The sequence below is a fragment of the Triticum urartu genome, chromosome 7, assembly GCF_003073215.2.
Source record: "Triticum urartu cultivar G1812 chromosome 7, Tu2.1, whole genome shotgun sequence".
Taxonomy (NCBI): Eukaryota; Viridiplantae; Streptophyta; class Magnoliopsida; order Poales; family Poaceae; genus Triticum; species Triticum urartu.
The window spans coordinates 234,648,503-234,672,561 of NC_053028.1; the positions used below are offsets into that span (position 1 = coordinate 234,648,503).

Here is a 24,059-nt window from a genome sequence, read left to right on the forward strand (position 1 = left end):
AATAAAAACGATTGTACCTTATACAGGAGATTATGATGTGCAACACGCATAAACTTAAAGTTATAGGCATTCACAGCACACGAACAGAGTGAGGTAAAAGCAATGTGGCAGTTTCAATAACTTTCTGCAACAACGTTCATCTGTTGATGTCGATGTCCCAATAACTTTCTCAGTTCCAGCCAAGCTGGAGCAAACTACGGCATAAAGGGACTGACCTTAGCTAAGGTAGAATACATACAGTAAGATGATACAGCAAAATAACACATTTCAAGTCTTACGTTTGAACAGCACTTATAGAGCATTTTCCTTTCTTTCTGGAGAGCATCACTGGTTTAGTTTTATCTTTTTGGAGAGCATCACTGGTACTTGTAGAGCTAGAGTCACTGGTATGTGAGTTACAGGATAGGCTTCTCCATGAGGGACCGGCATGTAGTTGTGCACGGGATCCTCGTGAACCGGAGGTGGCACTGAAAATAAGAGCATGCCATCAGATAAATAACAAATCATGTGTATCAAATTATCATATGGTTGCACAGGGTGGCACTGAACCTAGGAACGCCATTTATCACTTGAGCCAGAAGAGAAGACAAGCAAGCTAATCACATCAAGACGTCATCTGTTGTGCAAGGGTCATTGTATGTAAGTATACTAATAGATGGAAACAGCAGACATCACCAAACACCAATGAACCCCACACAGCGAGTCTAAATTTCCGACAGCTGCTACAAGATCCCTAAATCGCTAGCTAGTTGCAAGAACTTAATCTAGGAGTGGTGCTATAATCAACATGGGTACTAGAAGTCACCCACCTGGCTGTCTGTGTTATGCAGCTATATATAGGCAGCATGCATTAACAGAACTCTCATATAGTTTATATTCATGTAAAGGGAATATAATCCATCAGCCACTAGTGCGTGCAATGGTGTATGTTATGTTAAACTGTATATTGTTAGGACTAGCAAAAGGGCATGTGCGTTGCAACGGAAAGGATAAATTGGCGTGCATCTGCAAGCACAACACCTTGTGCTTCGGTACGAAGAAAACACTAATTGCCCGATCCTTCAAAACGCCCACCCACACGGTACGTCATCCGGACGGTGCCACCGCCGGCAGGCAGGCGCACGAATCGAGGTTTAGAAAAATTATGGGGGTCATGTTATACTCTCTTTGCAAGGTATTATTTAGACTGGTGGACCACTTGGTCTCAGCTGCACAATGATCATAAAATGAGTTTTGGTGCCGATGGTAAGGACATCTCCAATGCGAGGTAATACATATTTTGTCTTATATAGTTTTGGAGCGTAACGCACACGTTCGAACCGAAATGCCTCAGACATTTTTAGGACTCTCATGCTATCCCTTATTTGTCCGCTCGGCTTGTGGTTAGACCATATTTTCTCGTCTCGGTATTCCACTGTCAACCCTTACCCAAAAAAGAAGGATTATGTGTTAGAGGACCTCTTAGGAAAAATAGTTTTTTTGGCAATCCAAGTTTAAATGCTCTACTGTTTGCAGCCCCGAAATCCTGGAATGCATCCTTTTCATATAAGTGTTGCAACATGCACACATCCTTCCATCCTTGCATCCCATAATAATCCTCATATAGATCCTCCCATTAATAGCCCACAATTCCTTTTTACAATGCATGTCGACGTCATGCATCTCATTCCTTTTAATCATCCACAATTCCTTCCATCCTTTCATGTATGGCAATATCCTTGCATCCCATAAATAATCCTCAAATCCATCCTTCCTTTCATAGCTCGAAATTCCTTTTTTTACAATGCACGTATGCAACGTCATGCACCTCATTTTCCTTTTAATTATAATTATCCGTTTCGGCCGTCTAATCCCAGACCTCATCTTAGGGCTTGTTAATTGTCTACATACTGACGTATATAAATTGGTGCGTTTTGATATACTATAGCGAGGTGGGACTATTGATTCAGAAAAGAACATTATAACACAAGGAAAAGTGAGCTCGTTGGTTGCCTTCTTAGAAAGGACGAAGAGGTTGTGAGTTCGATACCTTGCCGGTGCAATAATTTTTGCCTAAGCCCACTCTCCTATAGCCAGGCTGCCACTTCAGCTCGGCCCGAGGCCCACGAGAGGAGGAGATTTAGAAACGGAACAACCTAAAAGCTGGGTCTCGGAACAAATTTTCTACCTCCTATCGAAATATTCTAGTCTTTTTGTTAACGTGGACTGTGCAATAATTTTTGCCTAAGCCCACTCTCCTATAGCCAGGCTGCCACTTCAGCTCGGCCCGAGGCCCACGAGAGGAGGAGATTTAGAAACGGAACAACCTAAAAGCTGGGTCTCGGAACAAATTTTCTACCTCCTATCGAAATATTCTAGTCTTTTTGTTAACGTGGACTGTGCAATAATTTTTGCCTAAGCCCACTCTCCTATAGCCAGGCTGCCACTTCAGCTCGGCCCGAGGCCCACGAGAGGAGGAGATTTAGAAACGGAACAACCTAAAAGCTGGGTCTCGGAACAAATTTTCTACCTCCTATCGAAATATTCTAGTCTTTTTGTTAACGTGGACTGTGCAATAATTTTTGCCTAAGCCCACTCTCCTATAGCCAGGCTGCCACTTCAGCTCGGCCCGAGGCCCACGAGAGGAGGAGATTTAGAAACGGAACAACCTAAAAGCTGGGTCTCGGAACAAATTTTCTACCTCCTATCAAAATATTCTAGTATTTTTGTTAACGTGGACTCTTGGCGTGTTGGTATGGCATGTGTCATCTCATGCTCTGGTCGGGGTTCGATTCCATGACCTTTTCTTTTTCTAATCACGGGAAGAAGCATATTGTGACGGTGAACCCGATAAAGTCAATATGTGCTTTATTATTAGGGAGAGATATAGGAGTCTGTTAATATCTGTACTTATCTCCTATAACTACCTGTAATATGTGCCCTAGTTGCATCCATATAAATACATCCCTACACCACCATGTTGGGTGCGCCGATCCAATCTATTTCCTCTTTGTTTCACATGGTATCAGGCCTACCCGCTTGATCGCACGATGGGCTCCCCTACGGCTTCCGCTTCCTCCTCCTCTACCCTAACCACGCTCTCCCTGCCCGCCGCCTTCTGACGTTCCCCCTCCCTCCGCCAGCCTGATCACCGCCAAACTTACCACCTCCAATTTCCTCCTTTAGAAGGCTCAAGTCCTTCCACCTATGCGCATAGCCGGTGCCACGGGCTACGTCGATGGCTCTCTTCCGGCTCCTGCCAAGCTTCTTGACCCCGATGACAAGGGGGTTTGTGTGCCTAACCCGAAGTATGCCACCTGGTTCCGCCAGGACCAGATCGTTGTTGGTGTCAAAACCGGCGGATCTCGGGTAGGGGGTCCCGAACTGTGCGTCTAGGCCAGATGGTAACAGGAGGCAAGGGACACGAAGTTTTACCCAGGTTCGGGCCCTTTTGATGGAGGTAAAACCATACGTCCTGCTTGATTAATATTGAAGATGTGGGTGTTACAAGAGTAGATCTACCACGAGATCAGAGAGGCTAAACCCTAGAAGCTAGCCTATGGTATGATTGTATGTTGTGATCGTTGTCCTACGGACTAAAACCCTTCGGTTTATATAGACACCGGAGAGGGTTAGGGTTACACAAGGTCGGTTACAAAAGAGGAGATATCTATATACGTGTTGCCTAGCTTGCCTTCCACGCCAAGTAGAGTCCCATCCGGAGATATCTATATACGAGACGAAGTCTTCAATCTTGTATCTTCATAGTCTAACAGTCCGGCCAATGGAGATAGTCCGGCTGTCCGGAGACCCCCTAATCCAGGACTCCCACAATAGCCCCTAAACCAGGCTTCAATGACGATGAGTCCGGCGCGCAGTATTGTCTTCGGCATTGCAAGGCGGGTTCCTTCTCCGAATACATCACAGAAGAATTTGAATATGAGGATAGTGTCCGACCCTGCAAAATAAATTCCACATTTCACCGTAGAGAGAATAATGTTTTCACGGATCTGATCCGCTAGCTTGTTTTGGCAACATGACACTACGTCATGGCCCGGTGATTATTCAAACCGTTTCTTTTAACCAGCCCCGCACATAACGCGAGGCAGTTTTTTGACACGTCTTGTCAAGGCAGAGATTGTGTCCCCTTATTACGGGATTCTCATCAATACGGGCGTGGGTAACCCAACCGCGCCATCAATTGCGGCGCTTGGGGGATAAGCGAGTTTTACCAGGCAAGTGGGGACGCTTAATTTTGTCCGCCCATATAAAGGGATAAGGATTCACCTTTCTATCCACGCCTTCTTCCTCCTCTGCTCATCCGCTCCCGCACACTCGAGCTCTAGCGCCCAAGTCCTCACTTCCATCTCAACCTTCTCCAACCATGTCCGGAGCGGGAGGCAAGTGGATGGTCTCCTCCGTCACGGAGGGAGACGTCAAGAAACTGAGGAGAGCCGGATACCTGCCCGATGACATCGCGCACCGGCTCCCAGATGAGGGGCAACTCATCCCCACCCCCGAGCCCCATGAGAGGGTGGTATTCCTCACTCATTTCCTCCGCGGACTGGGATTCCCTCTCCATCCCTTTATCCGGGGGCTCATGTTCTATTACGGCCTGGATTTCCACGATCTGGCCCCAAACTTCATCCTCAACATCTCGGCGTTTATCGTCGTGTGCGAGGCCTTTCTCCGCGTCAAGCCCCACTTCAGCCTATGGCTGAAGACCTTCAATGTCAAGCCGAAGGTAGTGAGCGGCCGCCAAGCGAAATGTGGAGGCGCCATGGTGGGCAAGATGCCCAACATCACATGGCTCGAGGGCACCTTCATGGATACTATAAAGGGGTGGCAATCGGGGTGGTTCTATATCACCGAGCCACGCGACCACACATGGGTAGCGGCCCCCGAGTTCCAATCTGGCATCCCCATGCGGCTCACCTCCTAGAAAGAGAAGGACCTGTCCTGGGGTAATTCAAAAGAGCTGACCGGACTCCGGTCATGTATTCAAAACATGGTGGACAAGAAGCTCAAGCTTGTCAACATAGTCTCGGTTATGCTCGTCCGCCGGATACTCCTGTGCCAACAACGGGAGTTTACTTTGTGGGAGTTCAACCCGGCGCAGCACCGAACTCTGAACAGGCTCTTCGGTACGACTCGTGAAGATGCCTGGAGGGTGCTGTTCAAGGGTGCCCGCGGTCCCTCCCCCCATTACTGAGGATCGCGGATTCAACACTAAGCGCCAAGCCAGTGCGGTAAGCTGTTTTACCTTTTACAGGATACTTGTTTTCTATATAGATTGGCTCTGTGCGGGATCTAAACTCCCGTAATTTTGACAGGACTGGCAGAAGATGGCCGGACAGATCGACTGTCCGGCTCCCTTGCCCGAAGGCCCCGCAGACGCTCTTCTGACAAAGATGCTGACTCCGGCCCCTTATAAGGTGCCGGAGAAGACCAAGAAGGCCAAGGGAGCTCGAAAGAGTTCCCGACGCCAGGCGTCGTCGGACTCACCGTCCGATGACTCTGCAGCGCACTCTTCCCCCGAAGATGAGGAAGAGGAAGAAGAGGCTCCCCCACCGACTGGGGGAGACAAGAAAAGGAAGGCCGCCCCAACTGGGGAGGCCGGAGGGTCCAAGAAGGGAAGGACGCTCCTTCCGGACAGCTCTACCGCCGCCGACGAAAGTGAAGATGGGTGGTTGCCCAGGGCCAAGCCCCAGGGGAGATCGTAAGTATTCGGATATCAAGGTAACCATAGGATTCCTTTGTCGCATTGCTTTCCCTAACGCCGAACTCAATTGTGCAGGACGCCCCGAGCCAACATTGAGGTATCCTCGGACGTCTCCCTGGGCTCGTCGGACATGGATAGCGATCCAGTCCCGACCGCCACCTCCCCTCATCCAGCCGACGATGCCGAGGTGTTGTCTCAAGAGGCACCGGATCGAGAGGGGACAGTCCCGAAGGCGCCTCAAGGCGACCTTCCGGACTCCGGGAGCCGAGGGGACGGGGTCCCCGAGAGCTCCGAGTTCGGCCCTCAGCCGAACACCGCGCTGGACCCTCCAACGGCTCCGAGCTCGGGCAGGCGGTCCCCTTCTAAGGGGGTGAGACGCCTGTGCCGGTAACCTCTGTCCATCCAGAGGCGCCAGATACTATGTTGGAAGCGCTTCGCAGCGCTTCCATCGAGGAGGAGCACCGCACTATCATGAGTGCGGTGATCCAGAAGGTTCAGTCCGCCAAGAGCGGATTGACTGAAGCTTGTACTAGCCTTCTAACAGGCTTCGAGGTAAGTGTTTTAAAATGTAGTAGAAATATTACCGCATAGACAGTAGCCCCTGATGCTTTGTTCGGTGTTCACAAAGAAAAGCCGAACAGAGGATCAAATAATATCGCAGGAGTCTAATATAAGTACGTCAATATGCATATGCAGGCTTCGCTGCCGGCGTCCGCCGCACTAACTGCGGAGGTCGCCGTACTGAAGAAGGCCCTCGAGGGGTCCCAGAAAGAGCTCGGCCTTGCTAAGAGGCAGCTCGAGGAGAACAAGGGTAAGTAATACCCCGTCTATAGATGAGAAAAAGGACGCGATTGCTAAATGATGGGATCATTGTATGTTTGCCAGGGGCCACGACCGAGGTGGCGACCCTGAAGCAAGCGCTGTCCCAGGCCGAAGAGAAGGCGACCCAGGAGCGCACCGAGCGAGTGAGGCACGAGGCTCGAGTGGCGAGGTGCAGCAAGAGCTCCAGGCTCTCGTGACGAACCATGAGGTGTTGGAGCTTGACTTGAAGACGCGAGAGTCTGAGCTTGCCGTGGCCTGTGAGAGCGCGAAGAGTGCCAAGGCCGAGGCCTAGAAAGCCCTTCAGGAGATCGACACGATAAAGAAGATAGCGGCGGGTAAGGCTTTCTATATGCAAAGCAAGCATGTAAAAGTAAATTATCGATTACTTACCCGAATCCGGAGCTCTTCAGGAGCATTCACAGATTTGCCACGCAGTGTGTCTGATGCCGCACAATTTTACCAGGCCGAGGACGGTAGCTTGACAGAGAAGCTGTTCTGGTCTCAGTATGCTGACGCCGAACATCCGATGCCGATGAGTGACCAGCTGGAGCAGATGGCCGAGCTACATAAGGCGGTCGATCAGGCCACGAAGGGCTTCATAGTCCACTTGTGGCCTGGCGATGCCCTTTCGAACAGCTTCTTTGGCCTGGTGAGGCGGCTTGTGGGTGCCTGCCCACGGCTGGAGGTCGTCAAGCGATCCGTCTGCATTGAAGGTGCACGCCGGGCCTTCGCCCGTGTAAAAACGTAGTGGGTCAAGCTAGACGCCGTGAAGCTGATCAAGGAGGGGCCGCCGGAGGGCAAGGAGCACCTGAAACACCCTCGATGCGACTATAGCTCCCACGTGTCGAGGCACGACTTAGAGACATAATCGCATTGAAGGCATATGTCGCAAGTTAGGCAATCTTCACAACATCCCATGTAATATAATAATAAAGGGGAGATAACATAGTTGGCTTACACTCGCCACGTCAATCAAGTACATAAATAACATTACATCATCCAAACACTCATGGCCCGACTACGGCGCCAAAATAAAAGATAACCCAACAAGCGACACGGTCCCAATCACCCCCAACTGGGTACCACTACTGATCATCGGGAAAGGAAACATAGTAACGTTGAGAGTCTTCGTCGAACTCCCACTTGAGCTCATACGCGTCTCCTGGAGCGGAATCATCAGGCCCTGCATCTGGTGTAATAGTAATCTGTGAGCCACAGGGATTTAGCAATCTCGCACCCTCGCGATCAAGACTATTTAAGCTTATAGGTAAGGCAAGGTAAATATATGAGGAGCTGCAGCAAACGACTAGCATATATGGTGGCTAACTTATTCGCAAAAGAGAGCGAGAAGAGGAGGCAAAGCGCGAGCGAGAAACTAAAGAACAACCTGCGCAAACATTACTCCAACACCGTGTCCACTTCCCGGACTCCGCCGAGAAGAGGCCATCACGGTAACACACTCAGTTGATTCATTTTATTTAAGTTAAGGTTCAAGTTATCTACAACCGGACATTAACAAATTCCCATCTACCCATAACCGCGGGCATGGCTTTCGAAAGTTCAATCCCTGCAGGGGAGTCCCAACTTAGCCCATGACAAGCTCTCACGGTCAACGAAGGAATAGACCTCCTCCCAAGACGTTCCGATCAGACTCGGTATCTCGGTAATTCAAGACACTTCGACAGGTTAAAACAAGACCAGCAACACCGCCCGAATGTGCTGACAAATCCCAATAGGAGCTGCACATATCTCTTTCTCAGGGCACACTCAGATTGTCTTAGGTACGGGTAGGCCAGCCCAGAGTTGCCCCTGGTGGCCACCGGTAGCTGACAGGTGGACCAACACTCAGGGGAGCACTGGCCCGGGGGGGTTAAAATAATGATGACCCTTGAGTCTGCAGAACCCAAGGGAAAGAAAAGGCTAGGTGGCAAATGGTAAAACCAAGGTTGGGCATTGCTGGAAAAGCTTTAATCAAGGCAAACTATCAAGGGGTTCCCATTATAACCCAACCGCGTAAGGAATGCAAAATCCGGGAACATAACACCGATATGACGGAAACTAGGGCGGCAAGAGTGGAACAAAACACTAGGCGAGAGGCCGAGCCTTCCACCCTTTACCAAGTATATAGATGCATTAAGATAGAAAGATAATATAATGATATCCCAACAAGTAAATAAAGTAATGTTCCAACAAGGAACGGCCTTCAATCTTCACCTGCAACTAGCAACGCTATAAGAGGGGCTGCGCAAAGCTGTAACATAGCCAATCAACGGTTTGCTAGGACATGGTGGGTTAGAGGTTTAACATGGCAATTTGGGAGGCTTGCAAGCAAGTGGTAGGCATCGTAGCAATGGCATAGCAAAGAGCGAGCAAACTAGCATAGCAAAGATAGTAGTGATTTCGAGGGTATGATCATCTTGCCTGCACAGTTGTCAGAGTTGACTGGATCCTCAAAAGCAAACTCAACGGGCTCCTCATTAGCGAAATCATCTCCCGGCTCTACCCAAACAAGACAAACAAGCAACAAGGATACAATCAACCACGTGCAAACTCAAACAACACAATGCAAAGGTGATATGCTATGCGGGATGCGATGCGGGATGCAAAATGCAAGATATGACAGGAAATGTATGAACTTGGCCTCAACTTGGAATTCCAAGTGTTCCACTGGAAAGATGAGATGAAATCGCTTGAAAACGATATAAAGAACGCCGGAATCGGAGTTACGGTTTGGAAATGGCAAGCGATTCAAAAATGACACCGGTCTGCAATTTACAGCAAGTAGGCATCTAAATGCAATGAGATGAACATGCTACATAACCCAAACATGACAACAAAATACATGGTAGGGATTCACACGAGATGCTTAACAAAAGTCTAGCACTGAGCTACGGCCAAATCATCCATTAACAGGTTCAAACAAGCATGGCAAATATGCATATGGCAAACATATCTCAGACTTAGTGAAATCAACACTTGTCTGGAATTTCAGATCAGGTAGCCCTCCTCGGAGCAACAAAACTATATGCTACAGGATCTGAACATGGCAAAGTAAAGAATGGCATGGAGCTACTCAAAGAGCTTAACAAAAGTCCCTTAGTGACCTTGAGCCAAAAGGGATCAGAAAATACAATTGCAAGCACGCGAACATAGCAAAAACATAATCAGTTTTCGGACTTAGTGAAAAACTGACACATGCTGAAATATAACTCAATTAGGCATGTTTACGAGCTCGATACACTCACTACGGTGCAAGTCATGGCAAGACAAGCATACACCCGTAAAGAAGGCACAAAATGCAAGCTATACATGGCAAGAACAATAGTATAGCATGCATGGATCAACTACAACATCACCGGCAAAATTGCAAACAAGTTGACAATCTGCCCAGATTCACAAAGTAACAAAAATAGAGCTCGATTGACTCAAGCTAGGGTGCTCCATAATTGCTAACAAAGACATGGATTGATATAGCACTGCAATATTAACAAAACTCCCTTACTGATCATCCTCAAAAGAAGCACGGATCACTAGGAAACAACAAGAACATATGGCATCATGAGATAAACAGATCCAGGACTTAGTGAAATTACAAAGTCCCTGAAAACAGAGTTACTAAGTGCACCACTTTGCCAGCTTGCACAAGTCACCACACACATCCTAAAAATACATGGGTTGCACCTATAGAAAGATGACAAAACCCTTAACAAAACACATGTAGAACTCATGGGCATATCATGCACACAATAATCATGGCAAAAATGACAAAAGTGCTAAACGGAGTAGCAGATCTGACAATTAACTCAAGTAGCCCTCTTCTAATAGTATTTCGGCCATCAAGATGAACTCAAATGAAAATGATTCAATGGAATGAAATGATGTACTCTCTGAGATGAACATTTTGATATGCTATATGCATGAATCGGAGCTACGGATGCAAAGTTACAGCCTAACGAACATGGCAACATGGATCTGCAATTTCGGGACTTAGACAAAAAAACGACCTAGGGTTTACTGTTCACCCCGATCCAAATCTGGATCGCACGGAGCACGAGGTTCGTCGGCCGGAGGAGAAACTCGCCGGAGGAGGGGGCGCTCGCCGGCCGGACCCGAGGGAGAGGAGGAGGTGGCGGACTACGGGGTCGGCGGTGGCGGGCGCGGCGGCCGGATGCGGCGGCGCCGGCGATGGCGCGCGGGGCGGCCGGGCCGGGTCGAGGCGGCGCCGGCGCGGCGGAGCGGCGGCCGCCGGCGAGGGGCACGGTGGCGCCGGGCGGAGGAGGCGAGGCGCAGGCGGCGAGGGGAGAGGCGCGGGCGGCGAGGCGCGCGGGCCGGGAGGGCCTCCCGCGGGCTCTCCAGGCCGGCGCGGTAGGTGGAGGCGGCGGTGAATGGGAGGGCGACAAGTGGCGGCGGCGGTTGGATTCGGACGCGTCCGGCTCGACGCGGACGTTGTCCGGCGGAGCGAGGAGGAGCGGATCTAGGGTTTCGCCCGGGATTAGAAATGTGGGGATCTATATATAGGCATAGGAGGAGCTAGGAGAGTCCAAATGAGGTGCGGTTTTCGGCCACGCGATCATGATCGAACGCTCTAGATGATGGAGCAGAGTTAGATGGGTTTTGGGCCAAATTGGAGGGGTGTTGGACTGCAACACACACGAGGCCTTTTCGGTCCCTCGGTTAACCGTTGGAGTATCAAACGAAGTCCAAATGATACGAAACTTGACAGGCGGTCTACCGGTAGTAAACCAAGGCCGCTTAGCAAGTCTCGGTCCAATCCGGAAATGTTTAATCCCCACATACGAAAGAAAGCTAGAAATGACCACCGGAGGAGAACGAAGCGCCGGAATGCAAAACGGACAACGGGGAAAAAGCTCGAATGTATGAGATGAACACGTATGTAAATGCAATGCACATGATGACATGATATGAGATGCATGACAACGACAACAACACACAGAGAAGAAACCCGAACCCGAGGAAATAAATATAACTTAACGCCGGAAACGGCAAGAGTTGGAGTACAAATTGGGAAAGTTACATCCGGGGTGTTACAACACCGCCACCCCGAGATGTACTACGAGGGTGTTCTGCCGGGTGCCCGTCTTGTCGCGGATGAGTGTTCGCAAAATGTAATATTTGAATGAGACTTGCTTGGTTTGTCCTGTCTGTATGAAAACTTGTATCATATTCGCTATGCAATGCTTGTGTGAATTTAAAATATTACCTTCTGTTTGGCTGTTTATCCAATCTGAGAGATGGCTAGTCCTCGGCTTCTGCCCCCATGCCACGAGTGCCGGGGTGTTCGGGATAAACCTGAGCACTCTTGTTCCCATGTTTGGGTCCTTCGAGGGAGGTGCTCAGCACAACGAACAAGGCAACCGGACTAATAATGCTTTATCACTCTCACTTAGCCATAGAATTCTGTAATTTTGAATTTCGGCGAAGCCCCTGGTATTTGAAAGGCCGAATTCGCGGCGCGATACACGCCTGTAAGCCGAACGGAGCCGGCCCCTCGCCCTAAGCGGCATAAGTCTTTAGGGACTCGAAAAACCTCGCCGAACAGCGACCAGTCTCTCGCCTTATCATGACAGTTAGTTTTAGCTTTCTCTACTGAGGTGCTCAGCCCGGCAGAACCGGGGCACAATCGCAGTAGTTCTCCTAGCGCTACCTTAGCCGATAGAGCGGAACGTAAGGTACCAAAACATAGGAGCCGGGCAAACCCAACATTTGACCAAAGACATGATTCGGAGCTGATGCATATAATGCTATAAGTTCGGGGTGCTGCACTTGTGAAAGTGTTCGGACTTTTCACACCATATTGTGGGTACGTAAGCCCCTGGTGCATTGGCCGTACCAGAGTGTACGGTTGCTAGGCGTCATTAATGAACACATAGATATGTATATATATATATAACAAAAATGCGATAATAGTCGTAATGTCATGTATTGTATATTAAAAAATTGCATTTAAAGCAGAGTGATACAGATAGTGTAATAAGCAAAAGAGTAGGACTATGTCCCTTCCAAGGGCGAGCTGAGGAATTATATGAAATCTATAATCCACCTGGGAATTCCGTAGTTGTCGGCTTCCTTGGTTGTTGTATCATGTGTTTGGCAATAGAGCTGTCGGACAGTGTTTCCAGAGATTGAAGTCCTGAAAGAAAAAGAAAAATAACCAAACGGGAAGCCCCTGGTGCGGTTTAGGCCGCATTTTGGGGCGTGCCGTAGTTGTGCCCCCCCTCCCCACCTGTGCTCATGGTATTTTTAATGCGTAATTATGTACGCGCGGCACGAACAACGCCGTTGGGCTGGGATTGGGCTGGCTGCCATATTGCTACGCGAGCTCAGATCGCGCCAGACGGTCTGTTTGCCGATTGCCCCGAGCGCGCTTGAAGGTGTCCGGGCTTTGAAACGCCGAACTGGTAGATTGCCTTGAGAGGCTGCTTTGCGCTTCTGCTGCGAGAGCCGCTATGTGCTCCTCTGTTCGGAGAGAGCGTTCTGTGTTTCCATTGACTGTAATAACTCCGCGAGGTCCTGGCATCTTGAGCTTGAGGTATGCATAATGTGGTACCGCATTGAATCTAGCAAATGCGGTTCGTCTGAGCAGCGCGTGATAACCACTGCGGAACGGGACTATATCGAAGATTAACTCTTCGCTTCGGAAGTTATCCGGGGATCCGAAGACCACTTTCAGTGTAATTGAGCCTGTGTAGTGGGCCTCTACGCCTGGAATGACGCCCTTAAAGGTCGTTTTTGTGGGTTTGATCCTTGAGGGGTCTATACCCATTTTGCGCACTGTGTCCTGATAAAGCAGGTTCAGGCTGCTGCCGCCGTCCATAAGGACTCAAGTGAGGTGAAATCCGTCGATGATTGGGTCTAGGACCAGTGCGGCGAATCCGCCGTGACGGATACTAGTGGGGTGGTCCCTGCGATCGAAGGTGATCGGACAGGAGGACTAAGGGTTGAACTTTGGGGCGACTGGCTCCAACGCATATACGTCCCTGAGCGCACACTTCCGCTCCCTCTTGGGGATGTGGGTTGCGTATATCATGTTCACAGTCCGCACTTGCGGGGGAAACCTCTTCTGTCCTCCAGTGTGTGGCTGCCGAGGTTCTTCCTCGTCATCGCTATGTGGCCCCTTGTCCTTGTTTCCGGCAATTAACTTGCTGACCTGCTTGAACACCCAACAATCCCTGTTGGTGTGATTGGCTGGCTTGTCTGGGGTGCCGTGTATTTGACATGAGCGATCGAGTATACGGTCCAAGCTGGACGGACCCGGCGTACTTTGTTTGAATGGCTTTTTCCGCTGACCGGGTTTAGAGCCTTTGAATCCGGCATTGACTGTTGTATCCTCAATACTTTCGCCGTTAATGCGGCGCTTATGCTTGTTGTGACATGACCTGCTATTGCCGTCCTTGGTATCTGAGGTACCATGGTTCTTTGATATGTTATTACTGCGAGCCAACCAGCTGTCTTCTCCCGCACAAAAGCGGGTCATGAGTGTCGTGAGGGCTGCCATAGATTTCGGCTTTTCCTGACCAAGGTGCCGGGCTAGCCACTCGTCTCGGATGTTGTGCTTGAAAGCCACTAAGGCCTCCGCATCCGGACAGTCGGCGATTTGATTTTTCTTTGTAAGGAACCGAGTCCAGAATTGCCTGGCCGACTCTTCTGGCTGCTGAATTATGTGGCTCAAGTCATCGGCGTCTGGTGGTCGCACATAAGTGCCCTGAAAGTTGTCGAGAAATGCGGCTTCCAGATCTTTCCAACAGCTAATGGAGTCCGCTGGCAAGCTATTGAGCCAATGCCGCGCTGGTCCTTTGAGTTTTAGTGGGAGGTACTTGATGGCATGTAAGTCATCACTACGGGCCATGTGGATGTGGAGGAGGAAGTCCTCAATCCATACCGCGGGGTCTGTAGTGCCGTCGTATGATTCAATGTTTACAGGTTTGAAACCTTCTGGGAATTGATGTTCCATTACTTCATCTGTGAAGCATAAGGGGTGTGCGGCGCCTCTGTATTGGGTTATATCACGACGCAGCTCGAATGGGTCCTGCCCGCTGTGTTCAGCCCGGCCGGATTTGCTTTTACTGTATCCGGCGTGACGTTTATCGTCTCGTAGAGTGGTGCGCCCTCGTGATCTGTAGATCGATCTTGAATGCTTTGCTTTGTCCTCCAATATGTCTCGCAGGTCTGGCGTATCTCCCCATGCCTTTTTATTTGAATGGCGTTGGGGTGGAGGCTGAGGTTTTGGCTGGAATGCCTCTCTATCGCGGCCACGAGGTGGCCGATCAGCCGTTTCATATGCTTCTTCCTCCAGTCGGGGAAGTAACCTGCGCCTTGGATAACTCTTGGAGGGACGCTCGAGTTTATATTGCTCGGCCGCGAGGACTTCAGTCCATTTGTCAGCTAGCAGATCTTGGTCAGCTTGGAGCTGCTACTGCTTTTTCTTCAGACTATTTGCCATGGCCATAAGCCTGCGCTTGAAGCGGTCTTGTTCGACGGGATCATCTGGTACGGCGAATTCATCATCGCCGAGGCTTGCCTCGTCTTTGGAGGGGGCATGTAATTGTCATCCTCCTCCTCTCCGCCAACCGCTCTCTCAGGAGAGCTGGCTCCTTCATCCTCCTGCTCTAAATCTTGCTGGAGGGGATTGTTGTTGTCTTCGGCGCTATCCGGAGTGTTCTTATCTCCTGTGCCGGTATCACCACTTTTGCTTTCGCGGGACTTAGAGCGGCGCTGCTGACGTCGGCACTTGGGTTGCTTCTTGGAGGGGTCATCCTCCGCCATCTCGTCACCGTTGCCTTCATTGGGTGTATCCACCATGTATATGTCATACGATGAGGTGGCTGTCCAGTGCCCTGTAGGTGCTGGTTCATGTTCGTCTCCTACATCGTCGTCCATACCGTAGATGTCTTCGGAGTCGAAGTCGAGCATGTCGGTTAAATCATCGACAGTGGCTACAAAGTGGGTGGTGGGTGGGCATCGAATTCTTCATCGTCCGCATCCCAACCCTGTTGGCCATAATCTGGCCAGGGCTCTCCTGACAAAGAGAGAGACCTTAGTGAATTCAAAATGTCGCCGAAGGGTGAGTGCTGAAAGATATCCGCGGCGGTGAATTCCATGATCGGCGCTCACTCGAATTCGATTGGCAGGGGCGCGGATGGTTCGGGGTCCGGAAGAGAGTCCGGCACCTTGGAGTCACGGGCTGTGCAGAGAATTATGCTGGTGTTCGGCTCGATCGCCGTCGAGACTGCAGCCCCTGAGGCGGTGTCTAGCCACCCGTCCTCGATTGGCGCAGTTGGCTCCGAGCTAAGGGTCGGAGCTGATGCGGGCGCGGCCTCTGGAGTATCGTCCGGTGGCAGAGCTAGGTCATACCCATCACGACCGTGCGGCGCGCCCGGCTGTGGCTCAAATCCGTCGAAGATCAAGTCCCCACGGATATTGGTCGTTAATTCAAACTTCCAAATCTGACCTGATGACCAGGGGCATAGCTTTCAATCTGCTCCAGATGGCCAAGCGAATTAGCCCGCAGTGCAAAGCCGCCGAATACGAAGATCTGTCTGGGGAGAAAAGTCTCACCCTGGACCGCATCGCTATCGATGATAGTAGGAGCCATCAAGCCTAACGGCGACGACACAGAGGAACTCTCAATGAAAGCACCAATGTCGGTGTCAAAACCGGTGGATCTCGGGTAGGGGGTCTCGAACTGTGCTTCTAGGCCGGATGGTAACAGGAGGCAAGGGACTTGAAGTTTTACCCAGGTTCGGGCCCTCTTGATGGAGGTAAAACCCTACGTCCTGCTTGATTAATATTGAAGATATGGGTGTTACAAGAGTAGATCTACCACGAGATCAGAGAGGCTAAACCCTAGAAGCTAGCCTATGGTATGATTATATGTTGTGATCGTTGTCCTACGGACTAAAACCCTTCGGTTTATATAGACACCGGAGAGGGTTAGGGTTACACAAGGTCGGTTACAAAAAAGGAGATATCCATATACATATTGCCTAGCTTGCCTTCCACGCCAAGTAGAGTCCCATCCGGACACGAGACGAAGTCTTCAATCTTGTATCTTCATAGTCTAACAGTCCGGCCAATGGAGATAGTCCGGCTGTCCGGAGACCCCCTAATCCAGGACTCCCACAATCGTCCTCAGCTATCTCCTTGCCTCTCTCTCTGACGAGGTATTGTAGCAGCTGCATCGGCTGGAAACTTCTCATGCCATCTGGGCTCATGTCGAGGAGATGTACACCACCCACTGCCACGCCAGCATCGTTTAGATCAAACTGGACATGGTCGTCTTCAGGAAGGGCACCCTCTCCATGGCGGATTACTTTGCCAAGATCCGCTCCAACGCCGACTAGCTCACCGCTGTTGGCCGCCCCATGCGCGAAGAAGACATCATCACCGTTGTCATCACCGGCCTCGACAGCGACTACGAGCCTCTCATCACGGCGTATACTACTCGTCCCGAGGGCATGACGCTTGGTGAGTTCTACTCCCACGCGATCTCCTTCGAACGGCGTCGCGAGTACAACGCGACACGTCTTCATCTCCAGCATGGCGACTCCTCCGTCAACTACGTCGCCCGGGACCCCAACGGCAACACCAACAACAACACCAATCGGGGCAAGGGCAACTACCGCGGCAAGAGCCGCGGCAACTCCGGAGATCGCGGTGGCTACAATAACAATTCTCGCGGTGGTGAGCGCGGGAACCGTGGTGGCGGCGGCTCGCGCCAACAAGGCGACTATGGCGGCAATCGCGGCGGTGATCGCGGTGACTACGGTGACCGCGGCGATAACCGCGTTCAGTGTCAGCTCTGCCGCAGCCCTGGGCACTACGCCTGGGAGTGCGGTTAGCGCTACAACCATGTGTTCCAACTGCAACAGTCCAAGATGGCTGGCCTTGCTGCTGCGTCTCCTCCCTCCATCCTAGGTGACCCGGCTTGGTTCACTGACACCGGGGCCACGGACCACATCATCGGCGATCTAGATCGCCTCACGATCCGGGAGAAGTATCCAGGCAGAGACCGCATCCACACAGCTGACGAATCAGGTTTGCACATAGCTCACCGTGGTCATGCAATTCTTCCTACCCCTTCTGCTAATCTTCAACTTCGCAATATCTTGCATGTTCCTAACGCTGACAAAAACCTTCTCTCCGTCAATCGCCTTGTTGTTGATAATCATGCTTATCTAAAGTATTATCCTACTCATTTTCTTATGAAGGATTTGATCACCAAGAAGGTTCTACTTCAAGGCAGATGTGAAAACGGGCTTTACCCCATTCGGCCATCATCTCATCATGCTCTATCTTCGGTTAGGTTGTCAGCAGAAGATTGGCATGCAAGGCTTGGCCACCCTTCCACTCATGTCGTTCAGGACGTTTTATCATCCAATAAAATAGCTTCTTCTAGTCGGTCTATGACCCATGTGTGTAATGCATGTCAACAAGGCAAAGCACACCAGCTTCCTTTTCCTAGATCCTCGAGTGTTTCTTCCTTCCCATTAGAACTTATTTTTTCGGATGTGTGGGGACCTTCCAAAACATCATCTGGTGGGTTCCAGTACTATGTCTCATTTATCGATGATTATAGTAAATTTGTGTGGATTTATCTTCTCAAGAGAAAATGTGATGTGTTTGATGTTTTTCGTGACTTCCTTGCTCATGTTGAACGCCTTTTATCTCGCAAGATTTTATGTGTTCAATCCGACTGGGGTGGGGAGTACGAGAAGCTTAGCAACACGTTTTTTCGTCAACTTGGCATTATGCATCATGTATCTTGTCCACACACACACCAACAAAATGGTTCTGCTGAAAGGAAGCACCGTCACATTGTTGACATGGGGCTCTCTTTACTATCACATGTGTCTATGCCGCTACGGTTTTGGGATGAGGCCTATCTCTCGGCATGCTATCTTATTAATCGTCTACCTAGTCGTGTCATTGGCAACCTTAGTCCTATGGAAAAACTGTTCACCAGCAAACCAGACTACATGTCGCTTCGTACGTTTGGTTGCGCTTGCTGGCCCAATATGCGTCCCTACAACACACACAGACTCGCCTTTCTTCGATCCCAACAACGTGTGTTCGTTGGCTACACCATTCGCCACAAATGGTATAAATGTCTTCATCTACCCACAGCTCGTGTTTATATCTCTAGAGATGTCACGTTTGATGAAAAAGTTTTTCCTTTTGCCAACCCGTCTGCCTCTCCCATACCACCTCGCGTTGCCGAGCAAACCATCCTTTTATTCCCGCATGACCACATGAACTATGGTATATCTGCTCTGTCTTCTAACCTGGATGCAGGCTCTCCTTCGGCGCAGAAGATCCCCGGTATGCCAGGCGCTCCCGCGTCTCAGGCAGATCCGGGCATAGGATCCGGAGCTGATCCAGCCTCGGAACGCGTAGCCGCAGCAGACGGCGACAACGACGCGCCAGGCGACCGTGGGGAGGCGCCCCATCCGTTGGCCCACGTGGAGGCCTTTGATGGCCCGGTCGCCACCCCGCACGCCCTGTCCCCCTCAGTGGCGGGGCCCGCCACTGGCCCGGCTCCCTCCGCACCCGACCCGCCACAGGCTGCTGCCCATGTGCCTGGCAGCCAGTCGGTGGGCCGGCCCGGTCCCGCGACAGACGCGCCTGCGTCGCCTGTTCCCTCCTCGGGATCGCTGTCGGATTCTCCTGTTGCGTCCGCTGGCAACACGGGATCCCGTGAGGATCCGATTCCCTCTTGGGCTGCTGCTCCCGGATCCTCTGCTCCGGCACCTCCTGCCCATGCAATGGTCACGCTCACACGTGATCATACTCGCAAACTTGCTCATCGTACGGATGGTACTGTCAACTATGATCCGTCCCGCCGTGGGTCCTTGGTCTCCAGGGAACCCCGTGATCACCGTGAGGCCTTGGAATCTCCTGCTTGGCGTGCTGCTATGCAGTTTGAGATTGATGCTCTTCGTCACAATGGTACGTGGACCCTAGTTCCCCCACCACCTCATGCCAATGTAATCGACTGCAAATGGGTTTTCAAAGTAAAGTACAAGGTTGATGGCATTGTTGATCGTCACAAGGCTCGTCTTGTCGCCAAAGGGTTCAAGCAACGCTATGGTCTCGATTATGATGACACGTTCAGTCCAGTTGTTAAACCGGTTACTGTTTGTCTGGTTCTTTCCATTGCTGTCTCTCGAGGTTGGTGTCTTCGCCAGTTGGATGTTCAAAATGCCTTTCTTCATGGAGTTCTTCAGGAACAAGTGTATATGCGCCAACCTCCTGTGTTTGTGGATCCTGCTGCCCCTCGGTCTATGTGCAAGTTGTGTAAAGCTATCTATGGACTTAAACAGGCCCCCCGAGCCTGGTACTCCCGGTTAAGCTCTCGTCTACTTCAACTTAGTTTTGTGGCCTCTAAAGCAGACACATCTTTGTTCATTTTTCATCATGGCAGTGTCACCATGTTTATGCTCGTCTATGTGAATGACATCATTGTGGCCAGCTCATCACCTACTGCAACGACTAAGCTACTTGCTGATCTACATGCATGCCATGTTTGCGCTCAAGGATCTTGGTCCCTTGCATTTTTTCCTTGGAGTTGAGGTGAAGTCGTCACCACGGGGGATTGTGCTCTCTCAACAGAAGTACATTGGTGACATTCTCCACCGTGCTAATATGGAAAATTGCAAAGTTTCCACCACTCCCATGTCCTCAAGTGAGAAGATTAGCAAAGATAGTGGGGCACCTCTCTCTCGGGATGACAGTACTACATACCGTAGTTTGGTTGGAGCACTTCAGTACTTGACGTTGACCAGGCCGGATATTTCCTTTGCTGTGAATCGTGTTTGTCGGTTCCTTCATGCACCAATGACTGTACACTTTTCAGCAGCTAAAAGGATCTTGAGGTACCTCAAGTACACTTGTGGTATGAGTCTGTCCATCCGCAAGTCACCTTCAACGGTGTTGAGTTGCTTTTCTGACACGGACTGGGCTGGATGCAGTGATGATCACAGGTCTACAGGAGGGTTTGCTGTCTTTCTTGGTCCCAACCTTGTCTCTTGGAGCTCACAGAAGCAGGTCACAGTCTCACGGTCTAGCACGGAGTCTGAGTACAAGGCACTTGCCAACGGCACAGCTGAGATCATCTGGATACAGTCAGTTCTTGGAGAGCTTGGAGTGTTTATGCCACGACCTCCAATATTGTGGTGTGATAACCTAGGCGCCACTTATTTGTCTGCAAATCCAGTGTTTCATACCAGGACCAAGCATATCGAGGTGGATTTTCACTTTGTTCGTGAGAGGGTCGCAGCCAAAGCATTGGATGTTAAGTTCATCTCTTCCAAGGAACAGGTTGTTGACACGTTCACCAAACCACTAGCCGAGGCATCGTTTGTCTCAAATAGATACAATCTGAATCTTCGCGAAGGAAGTTCAGATTGAGCGGGGATGTTAAACTGTATATTGTTAGGATATAGGAGTCTGTTAATATCTATACTTATCTCCTGTAACTACTTATAATCTGTGCCCTAGTTGCATCCATATAAATACATCCCTAGGATACCATGTTGGGTGCGCCGATCCAATCTATTTCCTCTCTGTTTCACACATTATGTTATCAGGTTTGCCATCAAATTTACAGAAATTTAAAAACAATAAGTAAAATCCAATGTATGACATCTCAACCTGTTATGATCATTTAAAATATGAGTGGCATGTGTGAAACTTCGCTTACATGAATGCCCTACTATCCTGTACACCCCAGCTCACCACTTGTCCTACCACTTAAATAGTTCCATTAAGTACCACGATATTAAAGTACACAAACTTGTAACGCATTATTAGTTGACAAGGCAATATGAAAACCATTTTATCACTGGTACAAATTTCAAACAATAGTGGCTATTGTTCGAACAGAAGAGAGGCTTGTCCAACAGCAATTCATTTAGCATGGCAGTTAAAGTAACCGTGTTATTGTGCATAAATACCTTCAGTTGGTTCAATAAGCTCTGACGGACGAGGGCAATTTGGAGGTTTAGGTACCTTAAACGAAAACTGAGGTAAATGTAAATCGGCAGCATAGTCTGGGTTCTCTTCAAGATACCTATCAAAGTATAACATATGAATAATAAGATAAGCATCTAGACAGAGTGAAGCACATGGAGAAGTTCACAACTTCACATAGTATACGCATGTATTCTGTGTTGTTTCCAACGTTCAAATTGCAAGAACAGGCGAGATTTCTGAAAATAAGCCCCGACAAAGCTAAGCCTGAATGCTGGTTGTGTGATCATTGAGCCATTGAGGTAGTGAAAGTACAATAATAACACTTTGTAACAATTATGATAATAATAGTGGATACCAGTCAGATGCGGTTATCAACATGCTAGATGAATGAAAAACTGCATATGAGCATTATAATATGCTTAAGAAAGTAACGATATTGAAGAGAAGTTGACCAAACAAAAGTTAGCTTACCTGCCGACCTCTTTCTTGGATCTTATTTTTATGCCTGCGGAAGAGATATAGTACCTGAAAGGATGTATAAGTGTTACGAAATAGTCATACAATACATACACGGACAGGCAAGCACATCCTTTTATATAGGTGTGTAAGGTGTGTAACCACAGGAATGAATGGTTAACCATTGATCAAATATGAACAGAATTAAGTTCCTAAACCATAAATGAGCATTCTGAGTTCTCAAAGTTACGACCCAGGGACGTTAGAAAACAACTGCAACATCATTTGCTCAGAAATAAATACAAAAAGCTAGAAAACAAATTAACTACGATGTTGTGCAAAACAAGTAATACTCACACATCAGCGAATCTCGTGCTCTGTTCATTCCTTAGAGTAATATTCCTTTCCCACCCAAGAGGGGTCTGAGGGATGCATGGGATATCAATTGCCCATGCCATGCCATTATCCTCAGATATATCAGTTGGATCATGGCATGTAACTTGTGGCTTCCACCCATGGACATATTTGCAAGAAAAAGGAACTTGTATAATATTCTCTCGGATTTGCTCATATTTCAGTTTGGATGGTACAACTCTCCATTTCTGGCAAATACTACATTTCACAGAATATGTACTGATAATGAATTTTCTTTTTTTAGACAGCACAGATAAGTTGTTTTCTCCCTGGACATTCTTGTAAGGAAAACTTGATATGACGCACTTCCAGAGAAATGATGGTCACTTGAGGCTGCCGTCGTGCGTGTTACCTGAGCGTCTCTCTATCGCCGATATGATGTTTTTCCCGATTATTAACAGAATCAGGGGAGAGGAAGGAGTGCCTTCAGATTGTAGGGAACGGCAAATTTTAGGAGTTACAGCGTAACAGCTGAACTCGGTCGATGGACGATAGAGCAATCCTGCATATGATTGAACCAGAACAAAAAAACTTACTTTGCTAGCTGCTTTCTCTTCACCTTTTGATCTCAAGCAAAACGAGAATCATGAATTTAATAATATATGGACTACACACATACATCAATTCCTCTCTCCAGCGATCATGAATTCATGATACATCTAGTCAATTGCAGAGTTCTTACTGCTAATGATCATGTTCATCAATTCCTCTATCCAGCGATCGATCATGAATTCATAACCGACAACTACTAGAGAGAGCAAAAGAGAAAACTACTTCCCGAAGAACTATAACTAATCGTAAACTGGTGGGCGTCCTTCATCGACCTTCACGATCATCCCGCGGCGCAGCTCCGACGCAAACTCTGGGTCGTGCTCCTCGTAGAATCGGCACAGCGCGTCCATCGGGATCCCTTTGCCGACCCTCTTCGCCTTCTTGCAACAATCATCGCCGCGGTCAGTCCGCTCCGGCGGTGGTGGTCTCTTGGAACTGGCCGGCCGTGCAGCGTCAGCGGCCGGGTGCGCCTGCGGTGGAGTGTGACGGGGCTCGCGGACGTCCCATGATGGCACTCGTGCGACACGGCTGGGTTTGCTGTTGATGGCGGGGTACTCGACGAGGTAGGACTCGGTGCCGGCCGAGGCGGAGAGTACCTTGGCGCGGAGGTAGATCACCAGCTGCCTGTTGCCGGAGAAGACGACGTTCGAGAATAACCTGTTGCGCACCTCGACAGCATCGCCGCACGCGAATCGCAGTTGCCGGCGCGCCGCATCCACGGTGGACTTCTGAAGAACCTTCGCAGGCAAGCGGGGCGCGCTGTTCGACTTCTTGGCCGCTGCATCCACCCGAGGAACCTTCTTCGGCGAGCGGGGCGCCACTAGTTCTCTTGGCCGCTGTCATCACCGCAACTTTGCTTCTCTTGGGTGCCACTTTCGAGGCGACGGCGGGCGATGGCAGGACCACGGCGCGCGGCGGCAGCGGCATTGCCCTAGATGGTGTTGCAGTCTTCTCTCTCACGATTGGACTCGGACGATTCCAAGCTGGATGGGGGAAGCAAATTAACGCGATCACAAGATTGCGTGTCGAAGCTATATATTGGCGTCACTCCATATCCGAATTCAGCTCCAGTTTGCATTTTTTGACACTCCATGTCCGAATTCAGCTCCAAATTGGCTTTTTT

At 49.7% G+C, this 24,059-nt stretch overlaps 1 pseudogene; it reads right to left on the bottom strand.

Annotated features, from left to right (window-relative positions):
- Positions 1–324: 324 nt before the first annotated feature.
- Positions 325–23,863, bottom strand: LOC125518712 (annotated as a pseudogene).
- Between the last annotated feature and the right edge of the window lie 196 nt (positions 23,864–24,059).